General features: G+C 45.4%; 1 long non-coding RNA gene across 2 annotated transcripts in view; it reads right to left on the bottom strand.

Annotated features, from left to right (window-relative positions):
• Window positions 1–22916, bottom strand: part of LOC118215771 — a 55682-nt gene that overhangs the window by 6014 nt on the left and 26752 nt on the right. For both annotated transcript variants that reach the window (XR_004762886.1, XR_004762887.1), the window contains one exon: window positions 19308–19541. This is a non-coding gene — a long non-coding RNA (uncharacterized LOC118215771). The remainder of the gene's footprint in view (window positions 1–19307; window positions 19542–22916) is intronic.

Raw genomic sequence — 22916 nt, 5'->3', positions numbered from 1 at the left:
CACTTTGTTTATTGTGAATAATAATCTGACACCCCTCCGTAAGCTTCTGAATTTCTAAACAGTGTGCTAAGCAAATACAATGTTAGATGTTTGCTCATGCTACATTACAGAATGTTAATTGTAAATACATTATTAATAAATTGCATTATATATAATTAAAGCTACACAACGGTAGATTGTAGATTAATATCAGTAAATTAGTTAGGATTGTGTGGAAAGATTGAGAAAGCATCATTAAAAAAGCAATGCTGAGATGGGAAGTATATATACATTGGCAGAGCACATAGCCCCACATGCCCCGACCTAGTCTGATTTAAAAAAAAAAATGAAGAAGCTATTTTTTATGTGACTGAACAAGGCGGGATTTGACCGTAATATTGATCAAATTCAAGAACAACCTACCAACCTATGGCATGATATTCAAAACATATAGTGGACTTTCTTTTGCTAACTAGATAGGCCTGTTTTTAAAATAAAGAGAAAACATCTGAGCGGTACTCAAAAAAGACAACTAAAACAAAATGCAGAGCTGAATAAAACTACCAAAGCTACAAAAAATACCTAAATCAGGTCAGAGATGAGTAGGCATGGTTTATTTTCCAAGATAATGAAAAACAAGTCTCTCAATGGTGCCCAAAAAACACAGAAAAAAAAAAAAAAAAACATTATCTGAAAATGCTAAAGCTAAAACACCAAAAATAAAGTCTGAGCAGTAAGAGGTAAAATTTTTGCATTGGCTGAAAAAATGGAACCGCGGCTAGCTATATCTCCACTGCAGCAGGCAGCCTGTCTTCAGAGTTTCCTAATTAATCTCCTTCCCCACAACACTGAGGTTGGAAATTAAGGAGAATGAGACAGGCTCCATTAAAGGTCTCGCTGAACTGCTGTATTTAAAGCACCACGCCCTTCAGCCCAATTTTCCTCATATGGCCACAACATTTAAGCGCTTTTTTAATAATTCCTGTGACTGTGGCTTCAGCAGAGAGATCATTTTCAAAACTGAAACTAATAAAGAACTAGGCTATACATTAGAAGTGCCATGTCTCAAGACAGACTCTCAGGATTGTATGTAGGCTACTCAGCCAAAAACAGTCAGCCCAGCAAGTTGAACCGACAAGCCGTGGTTAAAACATTTGCACAAAGAAATAGCAAGCAGACGCAGCTGCTAAGGCTGCTAGTAGGCTATAGACAAGTAGTACGACAGGAGGACAAGGCTACACGAATCTCACAAATAGGAGTAGATAAATATAGACGTATTTACTACATTCAATTACATCTATCACATCACATTCACAGATATCTATTAATGTCGGACTAAAACGCAACACTCTGTTTTGAGGGACTATAATTCAGCTACAGATGTTTTGTCAAGCCTTACAAAACTGTACTGTAACTACACTTTAACCTAAATGAGCTGCCACTACACTATTTGACTCTGGACCTTTCTGCGTGGTGAAATGTCTCTCACTGTGAACCGTAGGTCTTACGGCTGAATGCCGCTCTGTCTATTCACGGGTCTCACAGCTCACGGTGTGATGCGGGCCTGTGCGGGGCCGAGTCCGCGCTCGTCGCACAAACGCGCTGACCTTTACACAAACAGAGCGCAAATGGAATGCAGAGGAGAGGCAATAAAGGTAATGAAAGGAGCGCGGCCAATTAAAGCAGGGTCCTGTGTGCCGTGAGCCGGGATGAGATTTGCTGCTCGCGGCCCGACATTGTGTTAGCTCCATATCCCTCGCTAATCCCTCTGTGATCGCCGGGCAACCGGAGTGTGCTCGCAGCCTGATCGTCTTCCGTCACGTTTCCGCTCTAATCCGTACAAAAAAAAAGACAAGTGCACACAGACGCCCAGGCCCACAGAAATTAACCGCGCTCCTGATCCCGTCCTTCCTGCCTCTCCCCTTCCCACACCTTTAGTTCCGCGCGACCGACGGGGATCATTAATACCCTTCCTCTGATGCCACACGGCAATTATTTCTAAAAGCAAAGGCTGAAAACAGACGCCGAACGCACAGACGCACACTGTACATAATCATTATTTTTTTAAGGAGGCGGGGGGGGGGGGGGGGGGGGGGGGGGGGGGGGGGGGGCACAGTAGCTGCCCGTTATTTTCCGCGGCGGAGTTTGCTGACCGAGAAATTACAAGGATGCTCTTCCTAAACCAATTAGGCCAGCCAAAGTGCACCGTGGTTACCACGCAACAGGGACAGCACTTAGCGAGCGACTCGCAACAACAGCGGCGTCTTAGAGCGTGAACTAGCTGATCTGCGCTCAAACGAATCCGCTGTACTCCGTCCTCATAGCGCCCCCTGCCTGACTGCAAGCGTAACTATGCATCCTGCATTCGTTAGTGCGCATTAAATTATTCTCCATAATGCTTCCTGTTACACAAGGCAGTGCTTGCCTGGAGTGTGTACACAGGTGTGCAAAAAGGCGAGGTGAGAGGTGTGACTCTTACACACACAGAGCACACACACAAGGGAAACTATACACATTTCTACTCCCTTCTTCTCTTTCCACCAGACCAGCACTGCCTACTGTGTTCAATTAATCTGCTGAAAGAACCTTGGAGGGCAAGTCTACTTCAGTGAGCCTGGACTAATGACTAATGACCATTCTCTTGGGGGTGGAGGCACAGGGGTCATCATTCATTTTCTGTGCTAGACTCATTTCAGAAATGGCTGCAGTTTTACTGAATAAAGAAATGACCGTCTTATTTTAAGGCCACATGATGTGACTGCTTTTGCAGTTTTAATAGGGTAAGCAGCAGATACAGGACTACACACTGTCAATAAAAAGGTTAAGATCCATAAGCACACTATGCTGCAGGTACGTAGCAGCTCAATACGTACATTGCGAAGCCCAGGGCAGATGATATCTGCAGGGTTAGATCTTTCAGGCTGTGCTCCAGGGCCTCTGTGGTTCATCTCCTGCACAGGCCTGGAGACAGCAGATACGCAAAGAATCATGCTCTCTCTCTCTGCCTTTCTCTCTCTCTCTCTCTCTCTCTCTCTCACACACACACACCCGACAGTTGATTTAAGCTTCAAACGATTATTCCTATTTGCTCCGATATAACCTAACAAGCAAAGAGAACATACAATGTAACGGAAACTGTAAAAACAATTGCTCCAAGCATGCTTGAGACAGCACAGCATGAAACCAATGCTAGTGATCTACTGCTGAAGGTATTTACACCTGGACTCAACTTGTCTCAGTGTAACTACCCCTGACCTTGAACAGTATTACAGTATGGAGGTATGAATATTTAGTGCTAATGAGAATGGTCGGCACAGCTAGATGACCTCTGACCTCACGGCAGTATTGGCCCTCCCACTCTCCCTTATATTACATTCATTTAGCCAAGACTCTTTTCCAGATTGTGTTTTAGGGTTGAATTTCTCATCACCTGAACAGTTGGTGGCCTGCTGCCCCTTATGCTTCCCTCCTTTTGACAGGTCCGTTCTATGCTGTACAGGTTCATTTGGATGCGTGTGTCTGTTCTCCCTCCCCCCTCTCACCTCGGTGAAGAGGAGAGCTCTCTGCCCTCTCACCAACCTTTTACTTCTGCAGTAACAGTACCACGCTGTCAGCTCTCTTGTCCATATGACCGTACACCATACCCACTGTCTAAACCCACATCAATCCCATGAGCAGGATGTTCCTCTCCACCTATTACCCACTCGCAGTGGGCTCTCATTATCAACAGTACCGCCCACACCTTCAACTGTCCAACCAGCATGAGCCTCGCTACTGGGCCCATCTCCGCAGTGCACAGCAGTGACATCACAACTCTCAAGTCTGCTCTGCGCCGTCCAAATGAAAGCGAATTAAACATTTCTCAGCTTAACCATTATGTCATGTGGAGAACGGAGTGGAAGGAGCATTAGACTTAATTTGACCAGGCAAGCTTTAACATTTAATGGGGAGGGCCCTAAACTAATTATCACAGAGCAGCTGCCAAAGTGGCTTGGATCAGATCCACGTGCCGCTCGCCCACCGCTGGAGCATGAAGGATGTGATCAGGACTGAGAGAAGTGGCCAAGCACAGTGCGCAGTAGGAAGTAGAAGTTCAGCGTGATCCAGAAAGAGAACTCCAGAAACGACGGCTTTGGAAAATCATGACCGAGGAAACGGACACATTCACGACAGAATACACAACGGGGTGAAAAGTACGCCATAGAAGCACCTTCTCGTGTGCCCTAGATGGCTCCTGAAGGCCGCTACAAAAAAAAAACACAACTTGTTGGAAACTGGAGCAAGAGGCTATCTGTCAGTGGCAGGGCTGGAAGGAAAAAAAAGGGAAAAACAAAAGAGAAGTGCTTTCCGGGAGGTGCTGTGTCACGCTCGGCGCGGGGGCGAGTCTGGGAAAGCCCTGAGCCTCTGCTGCACTCACATCCCTTTTCATTGACGAACTGGCCGCAGTAACAGCTAATCGATAGCTTGCGAAATCCCTGTGCACCCCCTTGCCAAGCTGATCAATATCCCCGGCAATTAGAATCCCCTATCTGCATGGCTGCCGGGACCTCGGGCCAGCTTCGCAGTCCACAAACACCCAATTTAGTCTTCGGCCTATCACTTAATTACTAAATCCTCCCTAATGCGTATTGGCAGGCCGTGGTTGTACTTAGTGCTCAGAGCCAGCTGACTTAAACAAGAGACCTTTGGCAAGGTGCTGGTAAAGATCTCCAGATTCCCCCTCCCTCGGCCACTTAAACATCTGATTTCACAGGAGGCCTCGACCCGGGGAAGATCCTCCATCGAATCGTCTGGCTGCGCGCGGACGAGACGGGCGGGAGAGGGGAGGGGAGGGGAGGGGAGGGGGAGGCGTGTGTCAGGGTCACGCGGTGGAAGCGAAGGCCGCGGGGCAGCAGCGAGCTCGGCGCGACGTGTACCTCATTCGGGCACGGGCACACGGAGGACAGATACCAGCCCGCTTGGCTGTCAGCCATTTTTATTATTATTAGTTGCGTTTCTGTTTCATTCCTGGCTCTACTGGAGTGGCAGGCTGGAAGCGCAGCAGTGGGCTGACCTGTATTCAGGTCGACTGAAGCCTGCGTACCCAGGGAAGTGCTAGTCGCCAATAATAATCCTTTTGTTGGGCTGCCATCTCTAGACCTGACATCCGGCCCCAGCCACCCCCTCTTCTTCTTCCTGCACCAGCTCTGGGAACTGAGGGATATATGCACGCAAATGAAGCACTGTATCACTTGTCCCAGGTGCATACGAGAGTGCGATGATTTTCTTTCATTTTGGGAGAGTCTCTGTGAGACTCACGAGTGTGTTGGTGCAGTCCCGGTCCCAGACTGGTCCCAGTTGCGCGCGTTAGATCCTGAATGGGCTCTCCCCTCTCCTGTCTGACTGTGACAGGGCCCTGGGCAGTAAAATGACGAGCGGCTTAATACCACATGGGCTGCTGGTGCCGTATGCAACCGGGTGACTGGTTCACACAGCTTATTAAAGACAGCACTCAGCCGTCCTGGGTTTGCAGGCCCCATTGCAACAAATGCTCCACACCTCCACTCAACTTTTCTTTTTTCTACCTTTTTAATTGTTTGTTTTAAGCCTTGACACAGTCTAGTAAGAGAACAAATAAACCCAGACAAGCTAGAATTGGTCCAGCTAATTTAGGCTAATTTTTCTTATGTGCAGCACTACAGTAATCCCTGTAGGACGTGTGAGATTATAGCGCCCTGGCACCGTCCCTTCCTCAGCTCTGCTCTCCTAGTGGTGAACTCAGCGATTAAACTTGTCACACTCCCATGAGAGTAAATCTGAAGAACAGAGGTTCTCTTTCCAACCAGTCATTCAGAGGATTTAGGATTCTGCTGAAGGTGGTGGGCAGACTTTTTGGGGAAATTATGCCACCGTTTGCTCCTGCACAGTCTGAGCACATTCCCTGGCTGCCGTTGTTCCACCCTGATTCCCCTTCCTTCAGTACAGGTGACCTCCACCTGCTCACACTGCTCTCCGTACGGGATTCCCACTGCTCTCTGAAGCCATGGGGCCTCTGCAGGCAGCAGAGCACTGTCACCACCTGTTAAACAGAACAAACGTATGACACCAGCCATAAGTAATAAGCGCACGGACATCGTATGCACTGCAGGAGGTAGACAGACGAGAAGCATCCCACTGCGCAGGAACAGGCCGCAATCTTGGATGCTCCTAGGCTGTGATGCTGTACTCTATCTGCAAGGACACATTGTTTTTGATTGATTCTCCCTTGACCAATCACCAATCATGTGCCCACTGAACACAATTTACAATTTTGTCAATCGGCGGATGCTTTTAGCCAATGCCACTTGCAGAAGAGCATTTAACACGGTATGCAAATTAGAGCTAGAGAGATGCAAAGTTACAATTAAATAAGGGCCACCATCATGGTGCATGCCTCAAGAATGCCTCATTCTAAAAGGTGTGTTTCTATAGGTGAGCAGAAAACAACCAATGAGTTTGCCTTCCTGACTGATTGGGTAAAACTGTTCTACCAAAGGGGGAGGAGGGCAGGGAAGAGCTGGTGCTGTGAGGAGTAACAGTATGGAAAGGTATGGATGGGATATACACCCCTCCGCCCCCCAAAAAAATGCAGGACACCCCCTCCTATCAGCAGATCAAACTCTGTCTGGTTAAATTTTGGATATGACAAGTCACCTCTTGCTGACCACTGATTCTTCACTATCCGACTGCCAAAAAAGGCATATTTCTTTCATAGATGTTTACAGTTGTATAAACTGAAGCCAGTAACAAAAACTAACTTTGGTTTTGTGTGGGAAGAAACTATTCAATTCACACATCCATCTCACAGGCACAGTGGATCTAACTAACTAACACACTCTTACTCACATGCCAGATGCTAATTTCTCTTCATGGAAACGCGCACATTTACACTTTCACTTTCATATGTTTTCTATGTAACTGTTCAACATACTTCTGACAGCTGCCACATACAATCCATAAAGTGCTGCTTGTGATCAACCAGCGTATATTTCAGCGCAATCATATTTGGAAAAAATAAATAAATAAAAACAATGTGTGCAGCTGACAGGTCAGGAAACATGTCACTGTTGGTTTTATTACAGCTTTCTGATGAAAGCAGAGCGCGGGAGTGGGGCTGTCACCCTCTGTTATCAACAAATCAGCGGCACGAGGACAAATAACGTCCGGGACATAACAGCAAAACTTCAGAGGAATCTGCATACAAAATGCACGTATTTAGTAAGAATAATAATATAATTCCCACCGGTGCTGAGCCCCCTCATTTCAGCCCATTAAAATAACGAGGTGTCACGAGGCAGTTGTTTCACTGCTCCGACGCCGACACCCGTCAGGACAAATCTATATTTCATGGCCACTTAAAGATGTATAAATAGCCAAACGAGGTACTCTAACCATCTATAAAGCGGCGTTAAAAGGTTGCGAGAAGATGGCGGGCGTCGTCCGCGAGCGCGGCGGGCAATCAATCTGGGCGGCGCGAGGCGTCCCGGCCGCTCGGATCGGGGGCGGTAAATCACACCCCTCGGCGGCGGCGGCGGCGACGGCGCCAGCCACTTCAGCTGACACTCTCCCCCCGGTCGACGCGCTGACGGATTGTTTCGCCACACTCCATTAAAAAACCGAACGGGCACGCGAGCGCTGACATAACAAACAATTAGTCAAACGGGCGGCTGCAGACGTTAGCCTCGCCTTTTTCCCCGGCACTCGCGGCCGGGGGGGGGGGGGGGGGGGGGGGTGGTCTTTACCACCTGCCGGCGTGCGAGCGTGCGGCCAATCGGGCGGGCAGCAAAACATGCCAATCAAGGGTATATAGATCATGTGACCTTGAACATATACACACTCACACATGGGCTTAACGCCAGTTTTCCAACAGTGGTAACAGTGAAATACCCAGTGTAACAATGGCTGAAAGTCAAGCCCAGTCCACTGTGACTCAGCCAGGTGAGACCCCACTGTGTTCATATGGACATGGCAAGTGTTTCGCCTCACCCAGATTCCTGGACATTGGATTTAAAATAAAACAAATTAATGCGGGGTTAAAGTACAGCATTTAGTTTGAAGGTATTTACGTCCTTATCGAGTGATCCATGCAGGAATTACAGCCCATTTTAAACATACAGTAGTATCCCCATTATAGGGGAAATAACTGCTTCACTGCCTTATGCAGGGTGTTTATATTGCACGGTGCATAAAGAATGCAAATAGATTTAGAGGTCCTGTTGCAAAATCACTGGTAGCCAAATGTGTAATATTGCGAGACATGGAGTCATTGTGCAAGTTGAATGTTGAAAGTGCAGAATGAGGAGTTGCTGGCCCATCCATCCTCATTTCCTTTAAATAACTGAAAGATTTAGTACAGATTACAGGCATGCGCCCATTAAAAACAGAGGTTATGAGCGGCAGGAACAGTCATCTGCATGGCTGTTCTCCCCAGAGCTGCGTGTTTGGGAATGGGGAGGGGCTATCTCCCCCGTCCCGGCAGCTGACGGTTGGTCCAGCTGGGAGGGTCTGGGAGGCTTGAGGCTGCGGGCCAAGGCACGGGGTGGGCACGCTCAAACGAAGCAGAGATGGAAAAACAGGCCTCTTCCTCCTCCGCCACGCCGCCGTGAGAATGATGCCTTCGCACCGGAATGCGCTTCCCCTTCGGAGAGATAAATCAGTCTGAGGCCGCAGTTGTTTTCCCATTCCTTTTTATTTCCTGTGTCAGTCCCCGGCACTCTAAACGCACTGTTTGCTGTCTCGTCTGAAGACGGACGTCAGGCTTCGAAATCACGTTGGTAAAATAAAGCAGGTACTGCTGTAAAACGAAGAGGGAGAGCGTGCCTCGGCGCATACTAAAGCTTCGCGTACGAAGCGGAGGAGTGGGCTCGAAAGCGCAAAAGTCTCACTTGCCCACACTCGGCAGACATAAAGGGAACTTGATCATCGGGGAGATAAGTACACAAAGACAAGTCTGGTGGCACGCAGAGGCCGTGACAAGGGATGGCCATTAAAACCCTGCACTCTGGGGGTGGGAGAGTGGTGTGCGAGCCGCAGGCCTCTATCTGAGCTCACGGGCCGGCGGCGGAGATCAATAATGCTCGTTTGGGGCGGAGTGACAGGGTCGCTAATGGCAGACCGGTTCCAGGTTCTGGGTGCGGAACTGCCACAGTCGATAGGCGCGCGGGGGGGGGTGGGGGGGGTGGGGGGGGGGACGACGAAGCGGACCGGTGGCGGCGGATCGGCGAGGGGGCCGGGGGGTCCTGGGGTGGGGGGGGGGGGAGCGACGCCTTGCCCTTCGTCTCACTGTTGGAGGTGACTACAAGTTCCATCTGCGGCCGCGCTCTCCCCCTCCGCTGTGAATACAGTCCATTATTTCAGCCTCACGTTGCTCTTCCCCGCCCCGCTTTCATTTCTCTCTCGCGGAGCGGCTTCTCCCCCACGGACCGCAATCCAACACTCTGACATCTGCACTCGCGTCAACCTTTCCTCCGCAGTGACCAGCCGCTCTAATTGAAACCCCTTTTTCTGTATGACCGCATCCTTTGATCACATTCCCCGGGAAATCTGCGCGCGGCTGCACAGCGGGCCTGCTGGTGGCTGTGAGTGCCGGTGCTGCCTGGCCCGCATGCCATGAATCATGGAGACACATGCACGCAGGTACAGCGGGGAACCGGGCCCGACCAGTCAGCATGCGATCGAAACGCACGTATCCTGCCACCACGAGTCAGTGGGGAAAAATCCCAAAACACAACTTCGACTTCGGTGGGTAGCAACTTTTGAGCTGCTGCACTGAAATTTTCCAATGGACAATGGAGTCGGAAAAGTAAAAGTCCTCCTAGTATTTTGTTCCAATCACCTAGATTTGCAAATAAGCGCCATTTCTCAGTGGTCGATCTACGTAATTAGTGAAATCAGCTGGCTGAGTTCATGGGTGGAAGAAACACATGGCAGGACTTTTACTTTTTGACCCCAGGACTTTCCACCTCTATTAACGGAGAGAAATGTGTGCCCATGCAGGTGACTGATTGACTGTCCGTCTCTATGGACGTGACTGACAGTTGCTATGGACCGCAGAGACTCGGGGGGGGGGGGGGGGGTCTCCCCCAGGCGGCTCCCCCTGCCAGCTCCGACGCTGAAAAAACGCATGAGAGAACTGCGTCACTCTCACTGGTCACATCCAGAGGTGGGCGGAGCATAGCTGTGGTGCTCTCTTCCAGAAGCTTCCATAGTATTTCTGCAGACAGCCAAGCCTGGACACATCCCAACGGTGACAGGGGTTAGCTAACCCCGCACTACACCGCAACCTCGATGTGCTACCAGTTAATTACAATGATGTACTGCAACTAATTTCAAGGTATTTTATGCTTTCATACAACACAATTTACATTTATCTCTGTGGAAAACACAAGGAGATGTACAGATGCCTGTGCTGCTATTCATCTACATCATTTTATCAGACTCCTGGCAGGTGTTAGGTCTTCATTGAAAAATGCTGCAGGCTAGTTAGCGCAATCTAGCCATAATCAAATTTGAATTCATTCTGGTTAATCTTGGCAGCAGTGAGATCACAATAACTTTCGAGCGCAATTTAATGCTAATAAATCTGCTTGAAATGTGTTTAAGTCGGATGGTTTGAGGGAATAGAGTGTTCACTGTTAGGTACAGCCCTGTGTATTTATGGAAGGTACAGTGTTTGCACAAAGAAAAACATCCTGGTTCACTACTCCGTAACATCATAGCAAACAGTGCTAATTCCACTTAGCCCTCTCAGGCCACATTCAGTAATATATCAGTTTTGAAAGTGTAAATCTGACTAAACAAGCCAGCCATACTGAGGTACATCAGAATGGAAAAGCCTCTGAAGACTTCAGACAGACACATTTTCTTCCGTACAGATGGTGCAGGGTTTCTTTTTTTCTCTTCCCTGGAGCATTTGTCTGTTGGTTTAATGACACTCCCCCTACATTACATTATTAGACTCAGGAGAACAATATCTGAAATGGGATAATATTATTTTTCCCCCTCGCTGATGATGCATTACAAAAATAAGAAACTGCACAACAGATGTCTCGCAGAGTAAAACTAATAAATCACACTGCATGTAACACGGTGTGAATAACAGAAGCAACCCGACTTTTCAGTTTCGTCTTGGTCTTCACAGTGGCCCGCCATCTCAGATGATAAAAACAAATCCATTTGATGTTACCCCGCAAAAAATCATTGAATATACACATCACTAATCGTGTTGTTTTAAAAGTGTGAAATCTAATAATGACTCCATTAGGTGGTGTGCTGACGTCTCCTTGGGATGGGAGCTAACTGCACCCCACAGGAGCACACACCGGTCAGATCTGCACAAACTGGAGGGTGAGTGGGTACATGACAACACCCCTGGACAGATGAGCGGAATAAACAAATGGAGGAGAGAGATGCTGAATGGGCAAGAGAGGAGGGGAGAGGGATGTGGGGAGAGGGGCTGGGGGGGGGGGGAGGCTCAGTAATTCTGTCCTATTCGGGGAGGAGAGAGAGAAAAGTCTAATGCATGTCACAGTGCGCTGCACGGCAGCATAAATTACTACATCAATCAGCACTAAGGTGTAGTATAATTTTCCAAGTCTATTCCTCTCCCAACCTCATCACATAGACAACACCCTGTGGTTATTTCTGATGAGATTTGTAGTGAGAGAGAGACAGGCACGGGAGAGGAAGAGAGAGAGCAGGAGAGAGAGAAAGAGCGTCCACTCTATAAACACTATTTCCTGCTCTCTCTCTCTCTCCCTCTCCCCCTTCTCTCTCCCCTTCTCTGTCTCTCTCCCCCTGCTCTGCTCCACTCTGATTAATTTCTAAACTAGATCGCTTGGCCAGCAGCACCATTAGCATAAAATTTCCATGGATCAAGCCCTGCAATGAAGCACTTTCATCAATGCGCTTGTCAAACATGAAATTTCAAATCTCATTTTGTTTCTAATATCATTTTCATATGGGGGGGGGGCAGGTGGGGGGGGGGGGGGGTTGCTGGGAAAATGGATAGTGAGAAGTAGTGGGGTGTGGGTGTGAAAGATAAATGGAGTCATCAATCAAAATGAACAGAGCTCTGAAATGGGACTGCGGATCAGCATGAACCTCGACGCTGCAGCAGCACCTACGCTAAGACGGCTGGAACACTGAAGGTCGGCGCTTACGGGCGGTCGCAACCGAACTGTCGAAGCTTCCTGTTAAACACAAACACTGAGCACCGAACACTGAACACAAGGGACTATTTTTACGAATCCCACCGACAGCAGCACTAAAATGCAGTGCTGTTCAACAATGCAATGATGCAAGTTGCCACCTCTATATTCTATATTCTATACCTATATTCTACAGCCGACACACAGAAACATGCTATTGTTAGGAAGCGTAAAACGGTGAGGAGCCTCGTTGAGCCACACCCTGCCTCCAAATAAGAAAGGGCACTTCCAGCATTAAAACACATTGGCTTTTTTTGGTTTCATTTAATGCAATTTAATCAATCTTATTTAATTAAAAAGCTATGTTGTGAAACAATTAAGGTGCACAAACAAGATTAGAATAAATGGGGGAACTGCGCCAAGAGCAACATGCCTGTAATTAAATGAGGCTAATTGGAATTCCAGTGCTGTGTGCAGTTAGGTGATGTCTGACGTCGTGAACATGCTGAAGTAAACAAGCGTGCACTGCCTCTGTTTTTCTGCACACCGATATAACAGCACAGCTGAGCAAGGATTCTACACTAATATTACCCTTCCACATCAACTACCCCCATGGAAAGAATAGTGATTTTGCGGTCCAGCCAAAATGACATGAAATAAGCTATTTCGGTTTTTTTTTTTTTTGTTAAGCAATATTAGAATTCTTCAGCTTGTCAGATGTGCCTGTCAATTCTCTGCATGTAAGAAAATACTTATTTTTATATTTATAATATGTGAGCTGGTTTTTATGTGTGTGTGCACATGTATATGACTAACTTATGACTGTATGTGTGTGTCTGTGTGTGTATAATGATTTTCTACAGACTGCCTGCCTTACCAGATCATGCACTATCTTCATCTCCTCCACTGCACCTTTCCTCCCCAGTACACCCTGCATAGAGTCACCCCAATCACACAGCAGGCAAAGACTCACTATCAGAAAACGTACTAGCACAGTAAATTACATTAAGGTTGTGGTTATTACTAATGCGGATGTGCATGCACATATCTATAAGAAATATATATTCTTTTTTAATGCAAATTGTCAGCCATGTCAGAACACCAGAGAGTGACAAGCAGAAAGCTTGTGCAGGGGTTTGAGATCTGATTGTGAATTTAAGACAGATGCAGGCTAGCACCACTAGGGGCACCACTATGTGATGCTAGCAGCTGCTGGAACCCAGTGAAGGGCAACAGAGGAGGGGCAGGGTGCTGATGGTCTGATGGCAAAACAGGAGCTTGGTAGAACCCAGAACAATCATACTAGGATCTGGAGCAGGCCTTAGAGAAGCATAAATGGGGAGAGCTAGGAAGAAATTAATTCAGTTCAGAAATTCTTCAGTTTTGAGTGCTAGTAATTGAGAGTAATCTTGACTTTAAGATCTTGGAGAAAGGACAGTTTGCCTGGTAGGCTAAGTGGATTTGATGCAGAAATGCTTAACTCGAGCCAAATAGCACTTTACACCTGTCCTGCATGTAATCAGAGCTCCAAAACATTGGTTTCACAAGTATGCTCTAATTCACTGTAATTTCAGTGAACTTTTGACAGGTTTTGAGGAAAATCAGAAAAAAAAAGAATGCGTCATAAACTCACCACCACCGGTCACTCTTCTCTTCTCCTGTCCGCTCAGATTAAAATGTGAGTTTGAGGAAAAGCCACATAAAGCACTCACTAACAAGGGTGGGTGCCCTCCCTTGCCCGTGGGTAGGGGGGGGGGGGGGGGGAGGGGACGTGCCCTTCAGCGAAAATGAATTTTCCAATTGCAGTTAGTTCTGCCATGAATAAATAAACAAATGAATAATTGAGAGGGCAACATAAATAAATAACATTACAAACACTCATAAGTATTCTGCAGATAACGTGCGCAGCATGCTAATGATAAAAACAGTCAATGGAGGCAGCACGGATGCATTATTCACTGCCCCCCCCCCCCCCCCCCGCCCCCCCAAATAAATAAATAAAATAAAATAAAATATCTTTCAAGAGCTCAAAATGTTCCTTCAGCACTGAAGTGACAGTGCTGTCCCATTTATAACAATCAAGGACACTGTGGCAAACAAATAACTGACCGCTCAAAATGAGAGAATAAAACAACTCTGGCATATACTTCTATTGACAGGTCTTTAAAAATGAAATAATATATAAAAATAAAATAAAAATAACATGAGGGAAAAGTGAGGAAAAGAAAAACAAGCTGCAAACAAAGAAGGTCACAAATGGGAACCATTTTCTTGAAGTGACTCTTGTTCAGGCAAGACAGGTACAAAGCATAGATGAGAATTTCAGGCCTGATTCCAAACACCGAAGGCACTAGTCAAATTAGAAGCAATGTGGGATTTTTCGACATGTGCAATTCAGGGTTGGTTCTGCATTGCATCACAGTTTGGATAAGAAGGGGATATACAGTACTTTCTGAAGTGTTGTTGCAACCTGGTTTTTTTTAAACCTCAACATTACATTCCGTTTGGAATATTGTTAAAGACTGCTAAACACAGGTTTATTTTTTGGAGCAGCACTAGAAATTCTATAGCATGTAACACGGAGCGCAGCTTTTATTCAGCACATTATTCACATGTGGCCTGTCAGCAAACATGCACTATAATAATGACTCTACCCGCCCCCTCCTCTCTCTGCAAGATGAGTTCCCCCAATCTCATTATGACCTTGTGTCCATGCACATGCAGACTGGCTGACCATTTTGTCCTTGTATTAATATGTTAATTTAACATTTTCTCCCTTCATTTTTCTCCCAGCTGCAAGTCACATCTGTAGAAAGGCGTCAGAAAGACGCTGGCTGGCTGTGCCTGGGTGGCACGTCCACCTAAAGCACTAGTCTTTGGTGCAGTGTGACACCCCACAGTCTGCAATCTAATTGTGGCTGTGCAAGAGTTGACTGTGGTTATTACTCCTTTTTCGCCCAATTTATAATGCCAAATCATTTTCATTTTCACCAGCACCCCACCTCTGCTACTGATTCGGGAGAGCGCAGACAGATATGTTCTCTCTTCCAAAGCTTGCGATTGTTGCTTATTTTGTACACAGTGCAAAAGAAACAAACAGATGCTAGACTTTCAGGCGAAAACCAGGCTACATTTGGTTGAAAAGGTTTTCCAGTCGACTAGGACATAGCCAGGCTAGGCTACATTTCTACCCCTCTAGACGTCTAGATTTGAGCTTTTGCTCACTGCGATATTAAATGAATGGTTTATTTATCTAACAACATAGAAAAAGTTAAGAAATCTGTTCTTTAATAACAACAGGAATATCAAGGCCGACTGAAACCCTCGCTTCTATTGTGTGCCACACTGTTGCTATCTGCAATAGTGGCACTGGTATGATACAGAGTCAATACCAGACCATGGGGCCTATCTATGTGCAAGAAAATAAATAACACTTTTTCTGTGAGCATTGTAACTCTTTTGTTAAGATAAACAATTACTATTCAAGGAGCCATACACAGAAATAACTTTATCCCTGGAAACAGATGATTAAATGAAAAGGCATAGGAAATGTTAACTTTTTAGTTCAGACATACACAATACACTCTCATTTGTGATAAGCACAGATATGTCTAAGGCAGTGGTTCTTAACCTGGGTTCGGTCGAACCCTAGGGGTTCGGTGAGTCGGTCTCAGGGGTTCGGTGGAGCCTCCGCCGCAGAGGTCCACCCCTCAGTCTAGTCTGCAGTTAGTTAGTTTTTTTACTAAAGAAGGGTTCGGTGAATGAGCATATGAAACTGGTGGGGTTCGGTGCCTCCAACAAGGTTAAGAACCACTGGTCTAAGGCTAGGTTTACACTGCCTGGTATCGGATATGGGTCACTTTAAAAAGTAGAAGAAAAACAGGAGATCAAAAGATTAGACAGAGACAAAAAATCGGAACTGGACATCAAGTGTAAACGTAGTCTAATGGGCATGATAACACTGGTAACATAAGTGTGCATTGCGCTTGAGCATAAAAGAAGCAAACCTGACCTAGCACAGGACAGCACTGCAGTTGATTTGCCGTTTGTATTTGTTTTCACTTAATTCAGCAGGGTCACAGATAAAGATGGGATCACAGTACAGAAAAAACATCACAGCTGGGAAACGAACCCCCGATCGGATGGAAGGGGGCGGGACTAATGTATGGGTCTGAGGATTCACTGCTCAACAGACTGCCACACAGCCTCGCCTGGCACAGCCTTCAAAGGGAAAACTGCTGTGCGGCTCGACAGCTACCAAGCACCCGCTTCCGCTCGCACCTTTCCTCATTTTACTCTGAAATATGCCCACCCACAAATATCAGTGTTACACAACTACCCTTTTCAAGTAATTCAGCGAGACCATACTGCAACGGCAAAGAAACAAGAGGAAGATCATTTTGAGAAAGTAATGCAGAGGCATTATGCTTCATGCTTTTAATAAATGGGTAGGACATCTTGTTTACACTTTGCTTTACTTGCAGATTCCAAACAGGTCAGAGCGACCTGTTACATAAGAAGACTATACAAAAAAAGGAAAGGAAAGACAAATTCTGTAGAGACATTCCTGTGCATTAAAACACAATTGAGTTTTATTTGGAGCAAAGTTTTTTTAATTTTTTTATGCAGTGACAAATGTGAAGTCATGCTCTGGAGTGGACAGACTCAAGGGGGGATTAAACTGCTCAGGTGGGTGGTACTGTATGTGGGCACATTGTTACCTTATTCCTTAATACCTTGTTTCAGGGATAACCTGCTTTCCTGTGCCTTCAGACCAAAAGAGGAAGAGTCTGTTATAACACTGCTCAGTGACCCTGGAAACCTGATTCTCTCTGATTTGATAAAAAAAAAGTTCATCACAACTTTGAAAGTACAAATGCCATTTAATATAAATTCAGTGTATTTATAAAATGAGTGGCCTTGCCTGTTTTCATTGGGTTTTCAAAATTATCGATAATCAGCTTTACAGCAATGATCCTAAAATGCTACACTCATAATGGGAGAAAGAGGAGGAATATAGGATGTCCTCTAATTACTGAAATTGTCCGCCATAAAAGCATTTTCTCAGCTATTCAAAAGCAACAACATTCAGGATAAAACATTCTGTCCATTTTCTATCCCATTTTCAGAAAAAAAATAAAACATCACCAATGCACCAGATAATTCTGCTGCTTTAGGGACATAGGTTGGTTTAGTGCCCCGCTCCAACTCACATTCCCCAGTTAATAGCAAATTGGATAATGTGGGTTTACACTATTCTAGCAAAGTTGTTATTCAGGTTCAGAGAAATTGTTGTGAATTACACATAATTATCCAAAAGTACCCTTTTTCCTCCCATCTCTGTTTTTGCACACATAATGGCCCTACTTCTGTTAAAATATGATGAAACACCATATTTATGACACTGTGCTGAGAATATGGATTTGTGATTGTTGTGAGTAATTACATTACAAGCACAGTAAGAAAAACTGGGATGGAGAGATTAACAGCAAGAAGGGACACAAACCATGACAACCCTTGTGGCTTGTTTTATAGGAGTGATGATGCTCCAGATTAAGGATGCCATTTTATGTCTGACCACTTAAGCACCACGGTCACCATGCAGCCATGCTAATTGGTGTCAGTATGAATTGTGGACTATGCGTTTTATTCTGATGAAACTAATTTGATACGCCATTTTGATATTTAATTTAATTAAAACCATTTAATAACCGCAGTGTTTCATGAATGAAAGACAAAGGCGCAGTGTAAATTATTTATATGGCAAAGGAAATAACCTAGATCATAATCAAGTCAAATCATGGGTGAAGCCTGGATGATTCTTACACTGGCATTCTAGGGCAGAATAGAGACTTTTAGCACATCGGCCATTAACTGGATCTTGACCAGTGACATCAAAACCCGCTTCATCAACAAAGAACAGAGTAGAAAAGAACACGCTCCTTTGAAACATGTGATATGAGCAGCTGCTTTTCATCTGTGATTCACCAGCTCAAACAGACAGTGAGTTGGAGGACGACGCTTGATATAGAGCTTGTGCAGACACTGTGGGCACTGAGTATGTCTGCGCAAGCTGTAAATGCCGTTGCCTGGTGAGACATGGCCTCCAACCAACAGCTTCTATGCTGACAAATGTCTTTATAGGCTAAATGAATTCAAATTGGCTGCTGAGACAATGGACGTGGAGGTATGCCCTTGGAATTTTAACAAAACCACATTAATGGAGGACACTGCAGTGATTGGACAGGCCTGTCCTACAGTTTCAGGTAACCTACAGTTTCAGGTAACAAAACTAAAACAGACTGTAGTAGGCATGTTGAGGATGCTTCTGTTGTCTGCATTACGAATGAAACATTGCTGAAATACGGTTATCAGGTCTTCTTGAGTAGTGGCTGCTGTTCTACACAGCCACAGATCAGAAACACACAGCTCTGAAGATGTTTACAGTTAGCTTGAAATGGAACAGCCAAGAATGAGGGTTAGCATTATTATCCATTCTACCCACAGAAGGTACACACAGATCGGCCACGCTACCAGCCCCTGCATAGCGGGGCGCTTACCAGAGCTATCTTGCAGTAGCCAATCAAACATGCAATACCACTGCCCTAAAAATACACTGAGATCTACACTGTCTATCTTCTCATTTTTACACAAAACAGCATATTATTTTCTCTTAAACAGTTATCTGAATAAAGTGATTACTGTTCTGAAGGATTCGTCCCATTTGCTGCACAAGTCTGTTACATTTCCTGCAGAACTTAACAAATGTTCTCAAAGTAACAATTTGAAATGGGTAGTAACAAATGGTAGCATTTATGCCTCCGACAAATCAGATACGCAACACAGTGTTCCAGGACAACACAAGCAGGACTAAGGCCAGCTCCTTCTTCACCACACAGCTAATGTCCCCCCCTGCCCCCCCCCCCCCCCAAAGTCCATCAACTAGACCAGTTCATTTGCCACCTAAGCACAAAATGTTAATTGAAAAACCCTGAGCTCATATGCATTTTAACTCAATACACTGAAAAAAAAGAGAGAATTGTTTCATTCCAAGGTCGCTAATTGCAGTCTCACACCGAGCAGAACTTAATTACATCCCTGTGGCCTAATGTGATGGGGCCTGATTGTGTCCCTGCTCGTTCCGCACCCTTGTGCTCTTACCGTGGCCAGCAGCTCTCCTGTGTTTCCAGCGGATACTGCTCCTCCTTCCCCGGGCCCTGGGTCCTGTCCTCCTGCAGTTTCAGGTCCCAGAGGGCCGTGTGCAGGCATGCTGCGCCTCCTCCGGGCACGGGTTCCACAGCCTCCTCCTTTCTCAGGCTTTACGGTCATAGCACCTCCACTGCCAGGGCTCTCCCTGTCCCACTGTACACCCTGCCATAGCTCCAACTGCATCACCTGAGGACAGAGGCAGGCACCAGACATCAGAGCATCAGAGACATATATACTCACAGATATAAAACTGTACAGACATACACTGTAACCAGATAACAGCCCATAGACTACCACACTAAGGCTGCAGGTCAGGTGACAGAAACCCAACTCAAACCAGATAAAAAATCCTCATGCACAACGAGACTAGACAGCCAACTAAAGATACACAGTAAGGACCACATGGCAGATATGACAGGAGCTCAGTTACACTGTGGCCACACAAAGATAATTTTGGCTGGAATTGTATACTCTCCCTAAATACATGGAAGGAGAGAATACCACAGAGTAGACATTGATATCAACTTACAAGAAACAAAACAGCAAAACAGCAGGGGTTTTGACCTGTAATAATAGTCATAAAACTGAAAAAAAAAACTTTGACTTTTAAGTAATAAAACTTTTCGAGTGGAGCATTGTCCCTCCTCGCACAGCATGCCTGATGGATGTGAAAATAACAGAACTATTACACACCCTGTGAGTTTTGCAGGAGTGTGCTCAAAGGGGGGGAAAACAGCTCTATATGAACTGGCAAAGCGGTCATATGTCAGGGTTAGTGTTAGTAAGTGCACGTGAATGAAATGAAAGGCTGTGAGTAAAGTGTGGAAATACACTGCGCGGTGCACCTCTGAGGACCCTTCTATTAATCAACCTGTCTGCACTCTGTTTTCAAAGTAATCTTATTCAACTACTAGAGAACACTCAACGGCGAGCGCCATGCTTTGAAGCCAGTGCTTTATTGCGGTCCCAAAGCACAGTTAAGCAGTACTGTAAAAACATTGTCTCAGTGCTCGCCGCTCGCACAAGGTTACTCACCACAGAGAGGGATCTTTCTGGGCCCTATAAACCACTTAGAATGGCTCTTACATTATGAAAGGGACGCAGACATCTTTACTTTCTTATTAATGCCTTATGTGAGAAAACCTCTCTCCTCCTCCCAACACTGTTCTTCCTCCCTGTCCTTCCCTACGCCCTGGACACAGAAACCCACTCGTCTGTCAAGTCAGTTGCACTTCACAAGCCTGTGTTCATAGGGCTGCCCATGTAACTGTATTAGTGAGCTCTCATTAGAAAAGAACAACCACGGCCTTCCCAGTCTCTCTCCGGTGCCTCTTACAGCACCTACACTCCATCATGGCTGCACCTCAGAGCCAACTGCCCCAGCACACAGTGCCACACACACAACACAGGGCCTCAGTGCTAGGCCTTTCAGGGCACATTCACTAGGGCAAGACTAATCCCCCCCTGCACTTCTTTTTAAAAAAAAAACAAACACAGCCCGAACAGTAGGATAATAAAGGACATGGCCCACTCAACTGAAGCAAGGGTTAAATTTCAGCTGTGGCAGTTAATAGATGGAGGACACTGTGTGCAGGAGCACTGGCAAAGTCCCTGAACCCTCCCATGAACTTATTAGTCTGTCTTTTAAAGTCTTGGCATCCACAGAGAGATGAACTATCTTGAGAGGGAAAGAAAATGAGGGGGAATAGAAAATATAGTAACCAACTAAAAGGTATAATTTCTTGCATTTTGCAAAAGGAGTGCTGTGTTTCGGTACCACATTTGGATTACAGTTAAGAATTAACCATGTAGCTGGGACTCACACACTAAGCTTTGCTAAAGTTATTATACTGTGCCAGTCTTAATCTGGTACAGTTTAATCACATGCTATGTCACAATACCATTATTCTGACAAGTTTAAATTAATCGCCTAACACATTGGTTCAGATTTTGGGTTAAAGAATGCACAGTGAGTTCTGCAACCTGCCTGGTGTCATCATCTCGAGTCAAAGTACCGTACCCTTCCACTAACGAATGGCTAAAGCCAGCGAAAAACACATGAAACTGTAATGAAAAAGTTCTCTCTCTTTTAAAGCCCACATTTTTAAAAAAGAATATTTCAATATTACGGCAGAATGGCAAATATCCCCGCTGAAATAAAGCTGATGAAATATTGAAAGGGAGGCTGTCGCAGAAGCTTGGAGTGGTAATGCCAGGGGTGATGGCATGCGTGGGTAGGGAACAAGCACAACGTCTGCACACTTTTCAGTCTGGTGCTTTATTGGCAAAAGGTACAACCAGGGAGGTGACATTCAATTCAAGACTGTTCAGTGTCTATTCTGATACCAACTTTGAAAAATTAATTAGACAAATTCCCAGGTGTGCTTCTTGCCCTTTCTGATAAATAGAAGTGATAAAGATTGGCTGAAACTGGGTTAAAGCATTGATGGAAGTACTTTCATATTTAAAAAGAACAGTTTAATCCCAGGGTAGCAAAGTCTAGTCTTAGAGTGTAGTAAAAGATTGTGAGCTTGATTTTACCTCAGTCCCAACCTGGACTCACCCCTTCAATAGGAATAGGCCTGGAATCGCCTGATATCTCAGGTGTTAATCAGCAATTTATCAAAAAGTAATGATAAAATCCACCAGAACTGGTTGTAGACTTTGTAGCTACTACCAAGCATTGGTCCTGGATCATACCTTTTGGGAATGATTTTGGGATGGATATTCATAGCTGAATGGACCCTGAGGCAAGACCATTCTAAAACAGCAGTCACTTTCTGTGGGCACAGAATAATGTCAGACTGTTAAGACTGGGCCTGTGACTGGACCTGGAACGACCTCTTTGTACTGCGAGCTCCTGAGTGGTTATCCCACCTCTGATACTTAATCCGAATTTTTCCCCCAAGAGCAAACGGTCAGCTTGTCAAGGCACCAGGATGCATACAGTTACTGTTGTTGTAACAAGCCTCTCTGGTAGACCCTCAGTGTTCATCTGTAGTAAAGGCCATGACTTTAGTATGCAAGTGTGTACATAATTATGTACAAACAGCTTGGCAACACAGCTGATTTTATTAAAAGTGTAGTGTAGTTCTCTATATGCATTCAATCAGAAGGCTGAGGGACACGTGCACACAGTAGGACAGGACTCATCAGGCAATTGTGTCTGACCATTCATCATTCAATAAAATTATATTTACTGTAATGTTCTCAACAAATCTGTCACAGAGCCTAGTGCATAAGCAAAATAGCAGTTATCAAGTAAGTGTGAAAAGGAAAATCAATTCTTATTCTTTTTTTTAATCACATGAAAACTACCCACACCGACAGTATTAGAGCAATGAGCTTTGAGATGTAATCAGACTATACTCTGGACAGAGAGGAATTCTCATGGAAAATCTGCAACAATAAGAAGAGCAAGGTACTGTGGAGATCTAATTTACTTTTCAGTGAATTAAAAATCCCAGAATCAAAGCTTTCATATGCACGAGAAGAAAAAAGCAGATCCCCAGAAGGCACCCAAAGATCTAATGTATGCAAAAGTCTTGAATATTCTTTGTT

This window comes from Anguilla anguilla, chromosome 16 (genome assembly GCF_013347855.1).
Source record: "Anguilla anguilla isolate fAngAng1 chromosome 16, fAngAng1.pri, whole genome shotgun sequence".
NCBI classification, from domain to species: domain Eukaryota; kingdom Metazoa; phylum Chordata; class Actinopteri; order Anguilliformes; family Anguillidae; genus Anguilla; species Anguilla anguilla.
The sequence above is the reverse complement of the archived record's forward strand: the minus strand, read 5'-3'. Positions and strand labels throughout refer to the sequence as shown.